This window comes from Drosophila willistoni (genome assembly GCF_018902025.1).
Source record: "Drosophila willistoni isolate 14030-0811.24 chromosome XL unlocalized genomic scaffold, UCI_dwil_1.1 Seg141, whole genome shotgun sequence".
Classification (NCBI taxonomy): Eukaryota; Metazoa; Arthropoda; class Insecta; order Diptera; family Drosophilidae; genus Drosophila; species Drosophila willistoni.
The window spans coordinates 12,660,065-12,679,441 of NW_025814052.1; positions in this window are offsets into that span (position 1 = coordinate 12,660,065).

Consider the following 19,377-nt stretch of genomic DNA (forward strand, 5'->3'; position numbering starts at 1 on the left):
GTGCGGACAAATAGCAGCAAAAACAACAGCAATAACCACTGTCTATGTATGTGAGTGCGTGTGTGTGTCTGTGTCATATATGTTTATATGATACCTTGGAAAAACTCAGCTCAACTCGACTCAATTCAACTCGGTGAACCGCACTTATGTGTGCCGCAAGTTCTACCACGAAATTGATAATTCAACGGTTAACCAAACGGGACAACAACTAAAAAAAAAAACAAGAAATATATATGCATGGAGAAAAAAAGAAGCAGAAAAAATTAAAACCAACAAATAAAAAAAAAGACAAAAATCAACAAACAAATAAAATAAATATACAAAAAAAAAAGAAGAAAGAACGAAAAAAAAAAATATATACCAATAAATATCGCTCAGGTCTGGCGAGTGTTAAATGCTTTAAATGAGCAACAAAAAGCAGTAACAAATACAAAAAAGTAGACGTCAACTCAAGCATTTTCTGTGTGTGTGTGTGTGGGTGTGTTGAGGAGCGTAGGTGTGGCAAAAAAGAAGGCTGTGTATTTGAAAGTGGTCAACCAACTCGTTGACCACAAAAGAGAGCAAAAAAAACACATACATATATACACAAATAAGCACACAAATACGCACACAAGCACACACACACACTTATAAAATTTAAATACACTCGTGTGTATGTGTGTGTGTGTGTGTGTGTGTATAAGTGCAGTCAAATCAAAATACAAAACAAATTGCAGCCGGCGCTGAAATGTAGGCAACACTTTTTTCTTCATACAAATTCTTCGCCTTTTTTTACCTTTTACATATACATACTTACAAATGCATTTATCTAAAGCCACAGAGTCATTTTATATCAAGACATCGGGCATAATTTTCTTATTCCGTAAATAGCCGTCGCAATATTTTGAAAATTTTATTTCGTAAGCGAAAACATAGCAGAAGGCAAAATTTAAAAATTTTCCAAGAGAAACTCAAATTTTAATAACTTGATTTTATTATTGTTCAATTCAGTGCAGTTCAGGTGGTTCGATATTTCAACTAATTTGGCCTTTTTTAATAGAATATTTCGAGATTGGAGTAGAATAAGACACAGAAATAATTCACTTGCCGTTTCCTCTTCTTTTTTTTGTTGGTTAACTAATAGTTTTTGCCTTTTTAACTCTACTAATATGGCATAGCAATGCTATTGGTTTGGCCAACTACTTAATGGGTATATCACATTCGTACTGTATTGAATTTGATATTTGCTTTTGTTGCTATTGATTTTGCAGCGACTAATGTCAGGCGACAGTTGACGGTCGCATTATATAATACTAAATTTAATTTAATTTAATTTATATATGTACATTGCAAACAGTATTTAGTATTTGTTATTTTTGCTGCCATTTATGTCATAGTTAACAAAGTTGGCTCTCGTTTAGGCCAATTTAGGCCTTTTGTTAGGCATATCGAAATGGTTCTAAGAAATCAATTTTCAAGTATAAGTATTTAACCTTTTAGTTGTTATATTATCAAAAGCAAGTCCATAACGTACTAACAAGTTTTCTTCTTATACTTTCTTGAGATTATTTGACAGATTTTTGAATTTTTCTTTCTTGAATATATATTTTTTACTTTTTGAGTTGCCAATTTCCTTTTATTTTACTTCTAAAGGAGAGAAAGGAAATGGGTGGGATGGCGTGGGGAGGGGAGGAAAGCGACTTGTCCCATGGGTGGGCGTTTGTACATACGGGCAAACAAGGGAATGGTGGAAGCGAAGGATGAGGAGGAGGAGGAGCAGCAGACGGGAGCATATAGGGGACGGCAATGAGAAATGCGTGTGAAAAATAAACGAGATTTTCGCAACGCGCTTTTGATATTTTTGCATGACAGAAGCCAAATGAGAAAATGCGATTTTCCGCATTGCTCCGGCCAATGACATGGACATGGACATGGCGGCGTCCCGGCCACAGGACCACCATAACCATCACCAGTGGCATGGCTAGTAGGAACAGCAGCAGCAGCCTACAAACTTAATGTGCTGGCGTTTCCTGGCACACAAACACACACACACACACAGAAAGAGAGAGAGAGAGAGAGCGAGATAGAGAGAGACACAAACAGACGCACAATAATTTTTACAATTTGCAGCAATGCGTTTTTAATTTAAATCGATAAAAGTTGCATTTGCACACAAAAACAAACCAGACGAAGACAACAACAGCAGCAACGGCAACAACATCAGCAACAGCAGCAACACAATGCAACAATAATTGCCAGCAACAACCCCTTTAGCAACTCAATTCTTCACAATACCACCTCTCCACGCCTCCTTCTCGCCATTCTCCTCCTGACATCTCTTATACTTTCCTCCTCTGCTGCATTATCTCTCATTTTGTTTGCATTAAATAGGCAACCAATTTTAATTATGACAAAAGAAGAGAAAAAACCCTTTAAAAATACAGAAACTCAAAAATTTCACATTAAATTCAAAGTTTCATTAATTAACTATAAAAAGCATCAACTAACGTAAAGTTAATCTGGTAAAGAAACCTTTAGTCTTGGCTGAAATTTTATGAAAAGTTCAAAACAATTAAACCATTCTGTTTAAAATTAAACATCGTGTTCATCTGAACTGGCTAGACCAAATCAAATGCACTAAAAAAGTATTCGAAACAACACACAAAACAAAATTGAGTCATTAAGAATCACATGTTAAGTATTGCTTAAAACCAAACCAAAACGCATCCACACTCTGTGGAAAACATTTAAGAATATATCCGGTTTGAAGGACCAAAAATGAATTGGATTATTTTCCTTCTCCCAGGAGTTCCTATTCAATGCTTTAAAATAACATTGAGACCACATTCCACAAGAGAAAACTTAGCCGAACTAATCCTTGGAATAGATATCGAAACGTTGAGGTCCAAAAATAAAAGTGAAACACTTAAATCCGTAAACTTAAGAAAGATTTCAATGAAATTACCGCCGATCTGTATACTTTTTGTTTACCCAATAGTTTGCTAGCTGCCAAATATCTCGAGTAAACTGAACTGTAGATGCAATTGAAACTATGTTATTAAAACAATTTTATTATATTATTGCTAATTAGACAATTTTTAAGGTTTTGGTGCAAACATTTTTGAAAGGAAAAAGGAATTTGAAATAGTGTAGAAAAAAATCCTTCGCCTGACAAAATTTTAACATAAATTTTGATTCAAAACAACTTAATACAACCCAAAAGAGTTGTTCATTTTGTATATTTCATTTCCATACAATCCTCTTTTTTAGTGCACAAACCAAATGTCGTTATTGGAAGAAAGTGTAAAGTAAATTTTTTCATTATTTTCAAAATGGATCTTCAAGATAAAGTGAAAGCAAAAGTGAGATCGTTTCTCTATCTTTTTCTTGCGACATCAACTATATGATGGTCATGACAATGCGAGAAAATTGAAGAAAAATACTGTAATAATATGTATAAGTCTTAAGCATATCTTACTCCTATCTCGTGTACAAATTAGTCTTAAACTATGTCTTACTCGATCTTTTATCAAGCAGTGATACAGCATCAGAAAAGTGCTTATTTTACTTTCAAAGCACAAGAAGAGATTAATTGAAATGTAAGCCATAATGCTGCTTAGGTTTAGAATCCTTTCATTCAAAATTAATTTGTTTTAGATGGATGGGTGATCTGTAATCTTTGGCTGCTGCCAATTTTGGGATCAACTTTAATGAAGCTTGCCTTTTAAAATTGCCCACAACATCTGTATAGAGAATGTTTCGTTGTCCTGCAACAGCAACACAATTAATAAGAATTACAAGTTGTATGTGCAACCAAAGGAGAGCGAGAGGTAGAGATAGTCAGGGGGGAGGGGAAGGGGAAGGCTGAAACGATGCTGCATATACACATCCTGTGTACATACATATCCTACGTGGGTCGTGAGCCGCACAAGTGCTAATGACTTAATAAATCATCGCCGGGCGACAAAGAAATATTCGAACAACGAGTTGCCAACGGATCCAGTAGATCCTGCACAATCAGACCGCAACCGAGTCGCGACATGTGTGTGTGTGTGTGTCAGTGTGAGGGGCAACAAATGACGGCTGGTGGTGGTGGTGGTGGGGGGCATAATTCAATGAAAATCCGCAAAATGCCTTTAATCCTCAATATTCATTAAAAAATATTCCTACTGCTGCTGCCTGCTGGTGGCTGGCTGCGATTCGTTCTTTTTTTCCTGCCTTTTTTTATTTTTGTTGTTCTTGTTGTTTTTGTTTCAATTAAAAGCATTTAAAAAGAGAGAGCCAGGTTTCAGACCACGCCCACTACCAGCACAACCTAGCCGCAAAACGCCTCACTGTTTGTAGTTTATTAAGCTGCCGCTGTTGCCTCTGTTGCCGATGTTGGCGATGTGTTGCAGGTGTGCAACCAAGCACAGTACTCTGGATTCGGGTCATTACATCTTTATGTTCCTTTAAGTACATAATGTATAATAATGCCAATGAAATACATAGGCGTGTATGTACATATATGTATATATATGTGTGTGTGTGTATCATCATGATCAGCATCAGCATCATAATAGGAGAAGAGCAACGCAAAGGACATACGCTTAATCAGCAACTTAAATGTGTCCTGCGGCAAAAAAGGATTTAATGTGCTTGAATCCCAGTCCACGCCCAGACAGAGAAGCGAGCAGCGCCGCGTTTGGTCTGGACAGTAAAAAAGTTTTCTGCCATTTTGCACGTTACAAAAATTAATTCGATTTGCTGCTCGGCGGTCATTTTAATCGCTTGCCCAACAACAGCGACGCGTTTAATGAAAGGACACAAACGTTAGCCATGCCTCTATCATGCTCTCACGCTCTCTCAGGACACACCAAATGCAATTAAAAATTAAAAAACGTGAGCAAAATGCATAATGAGCTCTCAAGCAACACTTCATTAACGCATTGCCCAGTTGAACACCCAGCCCCCCACTCCCGTCCATTCCCATCCGCTCCCACTCACCCACTCCACTCCACTCCACTCCACTCGTTGCACCACGCTAAGAAGGCTTACCTGAAGTTAAACTCACCCTCATGCGCTTCTCCTTCACATGCAATCAGATTGGTTGCAATGCATTCCCATTCACTTTCGCATTGATAGGCGACAAAATGTTAACAAGCTGTTGAAAAATTGCCAAACAGAGGCGTAACCATAAAATGGCCCCAAAATCAACCGAAACCGAAGTCGAGAAAAAAAAAAACAGACTCACACACACACACACATACACAAAAATAATAAAAACCAGAAAATGTGCACCCAGTGATTGAGTGAGTGTGGTGTAAAGTGTGTAAGCGAGTGAGTGTGATTGTGCAAGTCAAGTGAAGAAGATGTTATCGACCAGGCCCATAGCCTGTAAAGAGAAAGAATTTCAATCAAGAAGAAGGGTTTTGCTTGGCACCAGAAGAGTTTAAAAAAAGCTTTTCAAATATTACGCATACGACGCGTGGGCCCCTGAAATGTTGTCAGACTCTTAAATGGTGAATCTTACTATTTAAGTTAATTATTTGTACAACGTGTGGTATGAGTAATATTGCAAAAGCTTCTTCGAGGCAAAGAAAATTATAGTTTTAGTTAGGGCAAGCTAAACCCATCCGCTTCTGTTAATGTTCACTCACAAAATGATTCATTTATTTTTATCTTAAGATCTGTGAATTGCAATGTCGATGTTATTCGAGTTTAGTTAAACTAAAATCAGCTAAAATTGTGGCTCATTATGATGAGTCTTGGCTTTTGCTTTAATAACTTGGAGAATGTTAATAGTTATGATTAAAAAATATAATATCACAAACTCTTAGATCGAGAGCACCATAACAAAAAGTCCAACAAATTCTTTAAGCGATTAATAGTTTTACCTTGAAGAATTAGATAAAGATCTACACAAACCGCCTAACAAATGCTTTCAATCTCTTGAAGATGAACAGGCAAAGCGTTGAATTCAATGGAGAGAAAGTGATTGAAGTTTTATTCCATTTCATCAGTTTTGCCTTTCGTAAAATTGAGGGGAAACTTAACCAGCGTCATAAATTCACACGCATACCGAAAACGTCAGCTCAGTTCAGCTCAGTTCAGTTCAGTTCAGACCAGGCCAAACAAATAAAGGCCGAAAACAAAAAAATCAGCAGTAACATCAACAACAACAACAACAACATGAATAACAGTAACAACGGCCACCCCCAATCATCAAGGTTCTCCCATCATGCAGCAATTGTCTCACCCTTGGCATTAACGTCACTTTGCCATCCTCTCTCCCACCTCAGTTCGTGGCCTCAATGTTGGCCTCAAAATGCAAAACCCCAAAAAGGAGCAAGAAGCCTGCCTGATGGCAGCAGGCAGCAAACTGAAGGCAAAAAAGGTAGGCCGGGTTGCCGGGTGGCAACGAAACGAAACGAAATGAAGCAAGGAAGGAAGCCAGGAAGGAAGGAAGGAGACGGTCCTCCGGTCCGAGGCACAGTCACAGGTCCATGTTGGCCAAGTTGGAGTTCACATGGTAAATTGTCAACAAGTTTGTTGCCGCTGCCGCTGCCGCTGCCGCCGTTGCAGGATTTTTGCTCTTGTTTTTTTTTCTTTTTTTCTTTAGTTTTTTGCTGCTTTTTCTTGCGTTTTTATCTGTCCATTTATTTTTTCGCTTTTCATTTGCATGTGTTTTCTGTATGATTGTTGTTGTTGCTGCTGATGATGATGATGATGATGATGCGTTTTATTCTTTTGGTTGTTGCTGTTGCTTTTATTGATTTTTCATGTTCTTTTTGGTCGACAATCAGGAAACCATCCGACTGACCAAACGCGTCCTGCTTCAGCTCCAGCTCCTGATGTTGCTGCTGCTCCTTTGGTTTGTTGTCCATTGCCGTTTGTACAGCTGCTGCCCCCAATGTCAGCCTTGTTGCAACGTCATCGCCATTATCATCATCCCCATTCCCCTGCCCATTCCCCATCCCCATCCCCATCATCATCATCAGCTTCAGCTTCGTTTATTGTTCAGGAGAACAAAACAAAAAAAAAAAGAATTGCGAAAATTTGTTCATTCCTGGGGACACGCGTTTCCTCGCATGTTTATTATTGCAGAGTTGCATTCTGCCCAGTTCGACAACAAAAAGTAACCGCCAAACAACTCACCTGCCCACCCAGAATGACGCCTGTCCGACCTACCGCCCGCCCGCCAAACCCCCAGAGCACCGAACCCCAAAAGCCACTCAAACCCAAAGGGGCTGCTGTTGTTGTCTGTTTGGGCCTTTTGTTGGCTGCAACCACATATTTGGTTGCTGATTTTTGGTTTCGTAATTTTTTTTTTTTTGTTTGTGTTTTTTTCCACATGCATATCCACATACAAAATGCAGGCCGGTTGAGTTTTTTTCTGTTTGTTTTTGTTGTTGTTTTCCTGCTTTCTTGTTGTTGCATTTGTTTGCGTGTGTGTTTGGTGGTTTTCACCATTTTCATTTCATTACTTGTTGTTGTTCTTGTTGTTGTTATAATTTTCCCATACCCTTTGTTGATTTGCCGCAACGAGAAGAAAATGGAAAGATAAGCACTTTGATTAACTTCAATTTGTTTAAATTAATCGCATTGAAAAATAACTTTTACTAAGATAATTGTGGGAAAATAATCAAAGTTAGATGATTCTTGTTACATTTAATTAATAACTCTTTAGTGGAATATAAAACGAAAACTTTATAAGTCTCTACTCAATGATCATTCCAACGAAATAACCAAAACACTATTAATTAATTAACCTCTTAATTAACCTCACCATGAGTTTAAAATTAGCACTGAAAGATATTGAATGGTCGAGATCTTAGTGATTCTTGTAATAGCCAAACCGACAACTTGTTTACCTTTTTTTGTTTTCCTTGAAATGTTCTTCTTCTTGAGCTGGCTTAAATGTTTTGAACCAAATTTCAAGGGAGTCACAATCGAAACAGAAAAACAATTAGGTTTTCCAAAATTTTTTGTACAAAATTTTTTGTGTAAAATAAAATGTCCTGTTTCTTAGTCTAGTCTCTATAAATAAATGTTACGCTCCAAAAGATTTTTAAAAATCAAGAACTTTCCAGAGTTAAAAATTCAGTTTTGCTTATAGCTTCTTATAAAAACATCTTTATCAATATTTTCCAAGTTTTTTACTCTGGCTTTGCCTTTGATTTCCAAGTTTTTCACTCTGGCTTTGCCTTTGATTTTTCAAAATCTATTTGCTAATTCATTGGAGATTGTCTTTAAGGAATTTCGTTACTACACTTTGTCTATTTACTTCGAGGCAAGAAGATCGACAAAGACACAAAAGAAAATAATCATTAATCTATTTGCAACTTTAGAAAACTTTCTGCAAATTTAATTAATAATAATTTTAAAGTATATGCTTTAATCTAGAAATTATTTTGCATATTCTGCATTCAAATTTGGAAAAACAAATTGCTTGATTTCATTGACACTTTCTTAAAGATTTATTAAAGAAAATCAAAATTTTTAAATTGAAAAACCCTTAAAGTTTATTTTTAAAAAAGCTGTTTCAAAATATGTTCTCTGATATAAATAAACACAATAGTTTGCGAAAGGTACAAAAATAATGTAGATGTTGAACAAATATACAAATTAAGAATGAAAATAAATTCTAAAGTCATGCCAATTAAGAGAAAGTCTGAGGTAATCAGTGAAACAGGCAACTGGTATTCATATCAAACTAATCTCTGCATATAATGGCAAATCTTTAGACGATAGATGAGCTTATCTCTCGTGAAACCAATACAAAAACTTACATAGATAATCAAGATACAAGCTGAAAAATTTTACAGAATAATTTTTTTTTGACATCTGCCTGTGTGCAGTAATAATATATGGCCAGGAATGATATAAGACTGACCTTAAGTATTGTAGGGAATGATTTTGTATATATTTAAATTTCTACTGAGTGAATTATTGTGAATTATTCTTATTGTAAGTATCTAACTACTTAATTGTAAATGTATTAGTAGTAGAACACGAATTTTGTTTGTTATAATTCACATGTATTTTGACAAGAATAATTTATTTGAGTAAATTGTGTATCTAAAACTTGAATAAAGTTTAGTTAGTATTCAATCAAATATAATTCTTAATTTTCGCAATACAATTCAGTCCCAAATTGTTCCATATTGTTAATAGATCGATTATGTTCAAGCCGCCCTTAAAAAACAAGAAGGTTAATATTTCGACTAAATTACATTTTCAATTGATTGATTACCTATTAAGATGGGCAAATGCATTTCATACGGAACAACAATTTACAATTTCTTGCATTTCTTTTTGATTTCAATTAATAGAAATATATAAATTTGCCTACAATTTTATCATATATTTCTCAGGTGAGAAATAAACAGAAAGAGACAGGGTGAGGGGAAAAAAATGCACACACGCAAACGTGGAATACATGAGCATAACAACAAGTGCAACATAGCCAAAGGCTTTTCAGGTCTACCAATATTATTCCACACAACTTCAAACCCACAAAATGTTGGTTAGTTTTTCGTAATAACTTCAAATCTGCACTTGCCACTTTGTTGCAGCAACACGCATACCCACACACACACACACACACACACACACACACACACACACATATCGGCACACTCGTAGGCATGAAAAATACATGAACATATTCTTTCTCTCCTGGGCCGGAAATTTTCAAATGGCAACAAATTTTACCTAGTTTTTTGTTTGTTGTTGTCGTTTTTGTTTTTGTGCGGGGTGTGTAAAAATAATTGAACTAAAAATTGCACACAAAAATGCAGCAACAACAAATCTGTGCAACAAGCAGCCAAAACCAGCAACAAACACACACCTTTCCCCTCTCAACTAACCCCCACAATTCAATTCTCCCAAAAATAAAAACACAACACAGAACAAAATTACAATAATAATAGCAAAAATAAAACTGACCATAGAAGTGGCAATGCGTCTGCATTTTGTGGAAGGGGGCGGAGCTCAAAAAATATATATATATGGATGTGTGTGTGTGTGTTTGTGGGAGGGGGGTAAAGAGAGTCATATTGGAGACTATGTTTCGGGCTCCAACGGGGCAATCAACCAACCCTTGCTACGTGCTGCTAATTGAGAGCCTGCAACGGCGCATTGCTGTTAACATTTTGAGTGGAACTCGAAAACGCACACACTCACACTCACACACACACTCACTCACCGAACACATTTAACTCGACTCGAGTGTTGCGAGTGTAAATTTAATTTTCAAAAAAAAAAAAAACAAACAAAAAAATATACAAAAATAATTCACACATAGAAAAAAAAAAGGAAAACAAAAATTTGGAAAAGTAAAAGACAAGACTCACATATGTGTATGTGTATGTACAGTTGTCTGTGTGACTGTGGGTATCTGTGTGTGTGTGTGTGGATCTTTCTCTCAATTGGCATCCAATGAAATGTTTGCTTCCCCTTTAAACACTCGTGTGCCAAGTGAAAATAGTTCTTCGCGACTTTTTTAACCAGCTAAAGCTTATTTTTGTGCCCGCAAGTGTCAAGTGCATTCAAAAACCTAAAACAAAAACCAACGAAAAAATTCTAAAAAAAAAAGGATTAAAATCAAAACTAATTCAATAATAAATTAATATATGTTTTGTGAAAAACAAGTGATTTCAAAATAAAGATGAACTTTAATTCACAACAGTTTTTTAAAAAGTAAACAACTGAAATTTCACAATATTCCCAATATAATAATAGATTTTTAAAAAATAAAGTTAATCTTGTGAATCGGTTTTTGGAAATGAGATAAAATAACTTTAATTAACTGTAAAACACATGAGTTGATGTAAAATCGGAAAATCTGACTTTTAAAAGCTTTTACATTCATTGTATTCTTCATATATGTAGTTGTAATTCTCAACTAGTTTTGGAATGACTATTGCATTTCGAGGACTCTCCGCAAAGCCTGCTGAAGTCGGCTTTTGAGTTGCCTACAATTTATTGGCCAAAAGCCGGCTTATATCCAAAACTTTAATTTAGCTTTTTGTGAGCTAAACAAACTCAAGTTTGATTGGGCAAAATCTTTTCTAACATTTTCAATTTAAAAGCAAAAGTAAAAAAAAAATAGTTTGTGAAAAATATTTATTGGTTTGGCTTTCGGTTAATATTTAACCTTCGACCCATTTAAATTTATTTTAATTCAATAAATAACATTAAATCTTCCAGATTAATCTATTAATCTGATCCAAATGATCAGTTTTCTTTGCGGTAATTTATCCAATTATTAATCTTTAAAGCCATTTTAATATCAGTGGCAAATCTAAGAAATTGAAAATTAAAGGCATATAAAATAATGATCACTTTTTCAGTCTATTGCATACTTTGAGGGTCTAACTTCCACATATTTCATAGCACTATCTCCGGGTATGTGAATATACCATGAAAGGTCAAAAAAATTGGATTAGAGATAGTTATGCTACACTTTTAAAGTTCTGTAGAAATCATGTATTTGAAAATGCTTTAACGATAAATCAACTTTCGATTTCCTTCTTTCATTTCTTGATTTAATTAAACCAAAAAAAAAGAAACAGAAATGTTTTGAAGCAAAGTTCTTTCCATTCAATAGGTTCAAGTATTTATATCAGAATTCAATTATATTCTCTCATATTGCTACATTTTTCAAGTGCAGCTGCTGCTTAAGCTATACAAACTGAGGACTCCTTGGGAAAATTTAACCACAATCCCATTTATCTTTTACTCTGGTAATGCCGCAGTGTGATACGGTGATTGGTGGTCGAAAGCTCAAGAGAAAATTAACAGCATTTGCTCCCGCATCTAACAGCAAATTGAGCCATACATTGTTTAGATGAAGGCTACCCATACCACACTGTTCCACACTGAATGGGTCAGGCTTTAATGCCTAAATCAACTAACTTTGCGGACAGCAAACTTATTTCCGGCATGCCGAGAACATTTCCCAGGAGCAGTCGACCAGCAGAGCAGTGGATAGTCAGGAATCAACAGACCAGAGAAGCAAAGCGAAAGGTGGAGGACAAAGAGATACCCGAAATCAACCATAAATTGATGCAGTAACACGTAGCAGTAAAAAAAAACCCACACATACGCACACACACTCAACAAAAAACCAACAAAAGCAACATTTGCAAACTGCAATCAAAGATAGTGAGTAAGGGAAAGGAGACAGAGACAGAAACACAGAGAGAGAGAGGGAGAAAGTAGAGAAGGATGCATCCTCATGATGCATTTTCGGCGCGTGTGCCTCGGCCTCGGCCTCTGCACTCTGTGCGTGTCTGAACTGTGTATGTGTGTGTCTTTGGGTGTGTGTGTGTGTGTGTGTGTGTGCTGGTCAGAAAAACCAAAAAGCGAGCAACCAACAATGCCAAGTTTTCGGTCAACTTTCGGCCAAAACAATGGCAATCTCCTTCATCCCCAAGCCCGCCCGTTTCGTTTCGTTTCTGTTGCCCATATGAACCGGAGGAGGGTCACGCATCTTGTGCTCATTCTCATCCTTGTTGCATGTCCTCCTCTAGCCAGTAGACTGTTGCAACTGCAACGGCAACAGCAATGGTAAATGGCAAATGGAGTCGGTGCTGCTGTTGCTGTTGCCTGCTGTAGTTGGAGTTGGACTTTCTCTGGTCAATTCGCGGTTTTGCTTGTCACTTAGCCGACGTTGACCAACGGCAAGCCAACGCGTTGGCCATTTGATAAACGGACAAAGAAACGACAAACGACAATGGACACGACGAAGTGTGTGTCCGTTTGTATCACTCCTCCATCTCCTCCGTCACCTACCATCTTGATACCATATACTCCATGCCATACTGTTGCCTTCGAGGCGACAATGTGACGACATTTAAGGCCCCAATGAGGTTGACTGGAACGCAGCATTGAATTATCTTGCCAGAAATGAACATGCGTGTGTTCTCAGTTTGGTTTAGTGATTTGCTTTCGCTTTTCCAAAGGCGGTGCGCCTCGTCCCTCGAATGGTGAAATATGCAATTCAATTCGTTTAACAGCAGATTGATTGTCGTTTAAGAATTGAGATTTCTTGTTAAAGATCTTGTTAGTTATTTATCGATCATTATGTATTGAAGATCTCTTCTTCTCACACCTTTGATAAATTCTCATAAATGTCTTCTATAGGTAATCTGAAGCATTTAATATTATTTAGGGAAATCGTTTGATATATCGGATATCGTCAATATGTCGATAGCAGTTAATATAAGTCATTATAGTTATTAAGCTTTCTCCTTTTAAGCTTTTCCACTTACAACTTCTTATAGCTTAAGATCTTTCTTACACACCATAAAACTATAAAAAGTCCCCTTAAATATCGTTAACGATAATTATGAATCGGAAACGTTGAATTGACTTTGGTTTCACTCTCTTATAGGACTCCTATGGCTTGCTGTCAACATTGGTAGTGTAGGGTATTTGTCAATTTGTGGTAATCCGAACTCTGTTGCAATTTCTTCATAGTGTTGTTAAATTGCATTTAACTCATATCTGGTAGCTTGTTGTTATTTTTAGGCTTTAAGTGGCGTAATAAGTCCAGATTGCAGCCTGTTTGCTTCTACCAAATGTCCTACTCTATTCTAAACTAGAGTGCTATATCTGTATCTTAGTGTGTGTGTGTGTGTGTGTGTGTGTGTGTGTGTGTGTTTGTGTCCTTGTTTGTTTGCTTTGCCTCTGCCCGCAGTTGGCTTTGGCTTTTGCTTTTAAGCAACAGGAACAGAAGCAGGCGTTCAACATTTTTGAGGCTTGATTGGATTTTACACAGGACTTTGCCCAAACTCTTGTCCACACCGCCCATCCCTACCTCATACCCCCTACCCCTCATAAAGTGAAAAATTGCATTTTGAGCAGCTGCAACTGCAAGTGCTGGAAGTGCAAATGCAACTATAGCCTAAAAATGTTCTGCCTCTCTGTCTCTCCTGTCTCTCTCTCTCTCTCTCTGTCTTTCTCTTGATGTTGTTGATGAAGTCGGCTTTCGGTTTGGTTTCATTTGGTTTTACTGGTTAGCCATTTGGGGTTTTTGGTGTTCTGGTTTTTCTGGTTACTACTTTTATGTCTTTTGCCTTTTTACTTATTGTTGTTAATTTTTTTGTTCGCTTCTGTTTGGATTTTGTGTATTTTTTGGGTAAATTTGTTATTCGGTTTATTAGCCATCGATTGGAAACGACAAGTGGATTGGGATTGGGATTGGAATTGGAGTGCAATGAATTTGTATTGTAAGAGGGCATTTTAAGCGGCAATTAAAATGCATTTTCCGGTTACTTGACACATAACATAATTTGCATTTCCGGGCTCGGTATGGCATCTCAATTGTCAACCCCTCGATGGGGAGTCGTTCAATGTTTAAATGATGCAAAGCCTCTGCAACCATGCAAACGGCAACTGCAATATACCCTCCATACCTTCCCCAAAAATTTTCCCCCCATCATCATCATCATCGTCATCGTCATCATCATCATTGAACACAACCGCAGACACATGCAACCCTTGAAGACGTCGTCCAGTGTTTTCTCTTCATTCCTCGCAACCATTTTCCTAATCATCTGTCTGTCTGCGTATCTGTCACCTTCACACTAAAACACTGTTCAGCAAAATACAATTCAATAAATCGAATCGAATAGCTGAAAATTCAAGACTAGATTTCATTGGATTTAACTTGTTTGTGATGTCTTTTGAATAATAATCAATCCACAATTCTTTATTGAGCCTTTCTCTAGCTGGAGTTGAAGAATAGACTGGTTTTTGAGTATGTTCAATGCAAATATTGTTTTTATCCCTTGTCCCTTGTATATCTTTGCCCATTTCATACTACTTAACTCTTTGTAAGATTTCTTAGATTTCCTCTATATTTAGGCTTTTTCGCAGAGTTTTTCAATGTATTTGCTCTTGTTTCTGTTGATTAGTGTTGTTGTGTTATCACCAATGTCTGCATAACTTGAATATCATCATCCCATTCAGCCACTCCCATTTCCAATTCTCATTTCCTGATACTTGCAGGACATGTCTCTCTGTCTGTCTGTCTGGGTGTGTCTGTGTGCCAAGGAGTTTGTCGGAATCACCGAGTTTAACAAATTAAATGACTTCTAGTGCGTACATTGTTTTGACACGGTTGTCCCCTTAAGTCTCCGCCACCACCCCATGCCCTCCAGCCCCCCAACCCATAGATTTGGCCCCATTTGGCTATGCCAAATTGCTGTTGATTGCTCAACACTCTCTTTCCATTCCAAAGTCGCATTCTCTGTCGCTGTTGCTGTCTCTGTGTTGCACCCACCTGCAACATGTGAAACATTTGACTGGCGGAATGGTGTATTTATACATAGGACTCCTTCCTTTTATTCCTAGCTGCCTGACACATTGTCAATTGCAGTCAAAGGGTTAAAGACTCAACTCTGAACTATATTTATGCAATTTATGCTCGACCAAGCTAAAGGCGGAGCTCCAGGCAGTTGAAATTGATTTGGGGGGGCGACCACCCAATGTGTTTTTAGCCGCCTTTGATATGCTGCTGGCCCCCACCCCCCACACCCCACATAACCATCATGGATCATATTTTTTTATGACCTTTTTGCCTTGCGTCTGTCCTGGGTTTTATGTCTTTATAAATAAGAATGCAGCAAAATGTTTCTTTGCCTTTGCCTTTAGCTACGGCTACGGCTTCTGCTTTTGTTTTTGTTTATGGCAATTAAATTTCATAAAACAACAAAATGCACTTGATAATACACACGCACACGCACACACACACACATGCGTCAGTTAGTCAATTTATGCATCTGCCTCTGTTTTGTTTACATATTTTTATTTTGTCATAAAACCAAAAACAAAAACAGAATGAAAACCAAAAATAAATACAATTTCACAATGTGTGTGGTGGGGTTAAGATAAATAGATTGATAAATGGTTAGATGGATTGAATGAAAAGGAGAAAGTGATTTTGGAAAACAAGAATCAGAATTTGGAATCAATGGAAAATCACTTTTCACTATTCGTTTTAAAGTCTTCTTGGTTGGCTTTCCAATTGTAATTAGTATCCCAGTCCTATTTCAGTTTAAAAACATTTTCAAACATTGAATTTTGAATGAAGATGATAATTCGAATTCAGCTTTTGGGATGGGGAAAAAATGGTTACGTTGGTTAATGGAAATTATGAAAATTGGATGAGCCAGTTTCAAGAAATGTCTAAATATTTACATGAATCTCTAAACAGTAAGATAAAGGATATTTATGAATGTCCTGACAATTTCGACCATACAGTTTCTCCTCCTTTGACGAAACTTTCAATAATATTTTGGATTTGAATCAAATTATGTTATCTCTAGTAGTAGATTTTCAGGATTCGAAGTGGGCAAAAAAAGGTAGCAAAAGAAAAATGAAAGCAAAGACTAACTGCTTTAGGGCTCTTAGGGAAAGTTTCCTTTTGCTAAAAATGTAAATTAAAATTTGCCACAAAAAAAACCGAGCTATATCTTACATGAAATATCAAACCACTTACAGCTCTCAACGAAGCTAAAGTGAATTGGCTCTTAGTGAAATTCTTGCATCTTTGACAAGTTATTCTAAATCACTGTATTTAAATCAACGATGAGTTGAATTTTTGTTTTTAAATTTTAGAAATTTCTTAAAAAATTTGTTGTTTAAAATATTTTCTTTTACACGACGAAGGGTGAACTTGTTTAACCCGAAATCGGTTCATTTAATATATGAAATACCTTAATAACAACTCGCACACACACACCCACACACTTATTCTTACATGTGTGTGTGTGACTTGACATCGTTGGTGTTGTTGTTGTTGTTGTTTCATGGGCATAAATGAAATACCACAGACTGGGAACAAAAACCCAAAGTCCAATTAAAATTTAACTACATCAAAGTAGCGGCAGTCCAGTAGCCAGTTTTCCACAGTTGAACCAACGGAGACGACAGCAGCGACACCCACACAAACACACACACACACACACACACAAAGATTTACATATATATATAAGCATTTAACAAGTTTAGTATTTTATATACATATGTATGTACGGACATATGGCATTTCACGGGTTTTTATCCCTTTTTGGCTGGGAGCGCCAACAGCTGGACATGGCCCAACTAACTATGAGAAAGAAAGAACGATAAAAACGAGAGAGGCTAGAAAAAAAAATGCCAAAAGGGACGGACAAGGTCAGGGAGAGTGGTAGAAGTTGATCTGAACTGAGCTGACTATGTGTGAGTGTGTCCATCTGTGTGTGTGTGTGTGTGTGTGTGTGTGTGTGTATCCATGGCATGTCGAAAATTGCGCAGCTTTACGGCAAATGCCGCAAATTGAAACAATTTACATGTTGTACATGTGTGCGGTGGGTGTATAAACGAATCCTCGAAATTGGAGGGGATGTGGGGCAATGGGCAACGGGAAAGGGAACGAATGGTTGGGTCATCAAAGGGTTAAACTTGCGTGTAACCCAGCACCACGGCTATTGATACCGTCGTCACCGTCAACCATGAATTTTGATTTAGCCTCCAGCCAGCAGTCTGGCAAAACGCAAAACGCAAAAAAAAAACACAAAACCGAAAGAAAGGAAAAATCAAAAATTGAGGAAAAAGGCAACAAAAAAATAAACTGTTAGTCAGTTCCAGCAGGCATCAAGGAATGAGATGGAACGAGGTGACAAACCGCGCGTGACGTTGCTCCAAATGACACATCCTCCTGTTGTCCTCCTGCTGCTCCTCCTTCTCGATATCCCAACAATGGGTGCAGGGCGATGGCAAGCGCGGATTATGGCGCCCTTTTTGGCCAAAGAAGTGTTTAAGACCTTTTCTTTGCTCAAAGTGACAAAATGACAGCAATTTCTTAATTTGTGCTAAATGCGAGATCAAAAACAAAAGAGAATTCAACATTACTTCAATCAAACGTGACTAAGGTAAAATACAAGTTAACGTAACGTAAATAAGTAGCTTAAGCAGAGCTTAAACAAAAATAGTGAAAGATGTTAACTAAAGGTTAAGTTAGGAGTTAGAAATTGGAGGGCTACCCATTTAACACCCGACCCCTGACACATTTGACACATTTCGTTACGTCCACTACAGACACACTCTCTTCCCCATGTCTTTGGAATCCCGTTAATAACCTTTATAAAGTAAATTTACAATAAAAGGCTGGCCGCCAAACACAACGCAAAATGAAAGGCAAATGGCGACGTACGACAACGATATCCAGCAGGGTCTCTTTTCCCATCTCTCTGTCTCTGTCTCCCTACCACTCCCTTTGTCTGGTGTTTTTCGAGTTTTTCCTACTTGCCTTGTTTTTTTTGTTTTTTGTTTTTATGTCTGTTTTTTGTTCTTCTTTTTTTTTTTGTGCCCTCGCGGCGACACGTTTGGCTTCCGTTGGATTTTTTCCGCGATTTCCTTGTAGTCCATTTTCAGTTGTTCTCTTTTTTTTTTGTCGTTTTTTGTGTTCCATTTTGTTCGTGGGCCCCCGCGTTGTGTTGGCCAAAAGTCAACCCATGAGCTGTGGCATTTTTAAGTAATTTTTATCGGTCAACTGCGGGCAGAAGTTGGAGGAAGTCCTGGAGAGAGAGAGATAGAGAGAGAGAGAGAACAGCTGGATGTTGGCTATGATTGAGGGGGTGCGGAGGGCAGTTACAAAAGATTTTTCTACGAAATTTTTTAAAGTTGTTACATGACAATCAAAACCAAAACCCAAACCCCGCACAAGGTCAACGGATGCGGTCAATCTATGTGCTCTCTGTATCTCTCTCTCTGTCTCTCTGCGTGCGTGTGTGTTTTGCTCTGTATGTATGTATGCTCGCTCGTCCCGTTGAACAAGTGACAAAATATGCAAGTATCAAACCACAAATTCTCACCCGTGAGTCCACAATCATTTTGACACTGGTTTTTCGGGTACGAGATGCGGCGCGGATGCGTATGCAGATGCAGATACGAATGTCGAGTAGATGCGTTTCGTTACGTTTATGGATAGTGTTGCCTGGCATTCAACCAGTCAGCCATCCAGCCATCCAGCCAGGCCAGAACATTCAGTGAAGTCCTTTGCAGGAAATTGAAAAGTGCAACGCAAATTGCGTTCCGTTTTGCACCCGAGTCGAAGAGGACCAGAGAGAGAGGCCTAACATCGAGACTATACTGAGGCCAAATGGTTGACAATTGATTTGTGTTTATGGTGGGTGTCCACACACAAACACACCGCCACGTAACATGCCATCCCTTTTTATGGGTGCTGTGATTTAAAGACACTAAAACTGGGCGTATGACATGTTGCAAGGGTTTTTTCAAGCTAGACATACCATAAACTGACCAAAATCAACCACTTAGTTCTAAGTATTACTTAATTATGGAAAAGAAAGAAAATCAATTTGTTTTTTGATTGTCTTTTGATATTCTTTTTTTACTTCAAGC